A 1,807-nucleotide genomic window follows, 5' to 3' on the forward strand; every position below is an offset into this window, starting at 1 on the left:
GCAAGGGGCAAAAGTAGAAAAGACCAGAGAGGAACAAAGAGCCTAGGAAACAGAACATGGTAAACCACCAAAGAACAAAGTAGAGAGAGAAGACAGAATTAACCAACAGATTTTGTGTGGGGCTGAGAATTGTCTAGAGGTCCAGATAGTATGAGAAGGAAGGACAGTGCCCAGAGGTGTGTGCATCTCCTTGCAAAGGTCTAGTCACCCCTGACCTATTCTTCTCTCTCCCACCTGGAACCAGGAGAAGTCCAACCAACACACAGAGTTCCATCACCAGAACCTCATAATGTCCCTGCTCTCGCTCTTCTTTGCTGGAACTGAGACCAGTAGCACCACACTCCGATATGGCTTCCTGCTCATGCTCAAGTACCCTCATGTTGCAGGTGCGCCACAGGTGGACAGTTGCGGGATTTTCTAGCTACTTTTTGGATGTGGAAGTTTGAGTGGATGAGAGGAGCATGGACCACTTCCATCTGGAACTCTAAATGCTTTGTTCTACTTGTAAACTAAGGCAGTGCTGTGGGTTGTGTGTGAATGAACCCTCAGCTGACCCATTTTCTGTTGTATTCTACTTACAGGCTGATCTTTCCCTTCCGTCTTTCCCTTCTTCCTTCCTGCCTTCCTTCAATCTTTACATTCATCTCTTATTCATCTTTCTATCCATCCACCTCTTCATCCATCTACTTATTCTGTTCTTTCACCTACCTGTTTGTCCACTCATCAATGAGCCTGTCATCAGCCTCTCCCTTCAGTCATTCTCACACAACTAAGCATCAATCTATCCAAAGACCTGTTTACTCACTCTTCCTTCTATCTTCATAATAAACTCTTATTCACACTCACATGTATGCACACACACACACATGCACTCATGCACCTGTGTGCAGACACCTCCCCCACACACCTTGAATCTTCCCTGTCATCCACTTATAAATCAACTGATTAATTATTTGTGTATTTATTGATTTTTAACCACAAAAGTAGGCATTTCATTTCAATGAATCAATGTAACTGTTGTTCCTTTGATCAGCAGAGTTGAATGAATTATTGGCCATCAATTCATTCATTCACTCATTACCTCCTTCTATTCACAGGTTCTACTTCCTAATCCTTTCACTAAGTGGCCTTTTTCTCTTTTTTTTAGTCTATCCATTCCCCCGTTCACCTACCTTTTGATCCATATGTTGACTTACAAGTTGAATACATAATCCAGTGCTTAGTGTGTTTTTTCATTAACTCATGAATCTGTTCATATGTTCATGTATCCATTGATTTTCTTATGTATTCAATTCTACATGTATCTGTTGGTGGCTTAATTTACTAATCCACCTATTTCTCTGCTACATTTCCAAGGACATAGCTTCAAGGTTTGTTTTTTTTAAAGACGTATTTATTTATTATTTTATGTATATGAGTATACTGTAGCTTTACAGATGGTTGTGAGCCTTCATGTGGTTGCATGGAATTGAACTCAGGAACTGTGCTCGCTTGTGCTGGCCCTGCTTGCTCTGGCCCAAAGACTTATTTATTATTATATATAAGTACACTGTAGGTATCTTCAGACACACCAGAAGATGGTGTCAGATGTCATTATGGGTGGTTGTGAGCCACTATGTGGTAGCTGGGATTTGAACTCAGGACCTTCAGAAGAGCAGTCAGTGCTCTTAACCGCTGAGCCATCTCTCCAGCCCTAGCTTCAAGTTCTTAATATAAAGTTCTATGTAAAGTTGTGGTGTGTGTGTGTGTGTGTGTGTGTGTGTGTGTGTGTGTGTGTAGTCAGTCCATTGCCAAGGTGAGAATGTCT

The 1,807-nt window shown here is 41.6% G+C and overlaps 1 protein-coding gene across 1 annotated transcript in view; it reads left to right on the top strand.

The window, feature by feature from the left end:
- LOC116101862 (cytochrome P450 2B1) overlaps window positions 1–1,807 on the top strand; it is a 116,546-nt gene that overhangs the window by 16,404 nt on the left and 98,335 nt on the right. The gene's annotated exons all lie outside the window — the stretch shown is intronic.

This window comes from Mastomys coucha, unplaced genomic scaffold, assembly GCF_008632895.1.
Source record: "Mastomys coucha isolate ucsf_1 unplaced genomic scaffold, UCSF_Mcou_1 pScaffold21, whole genome shotgun sequence".
In the NCBI taxonomy this organism is placed as follows: Eukaryota; Metazoa; Chordata; class Mammalia; order Rodentia; family Muridae; genus Mastomys; species Mastomys coucha.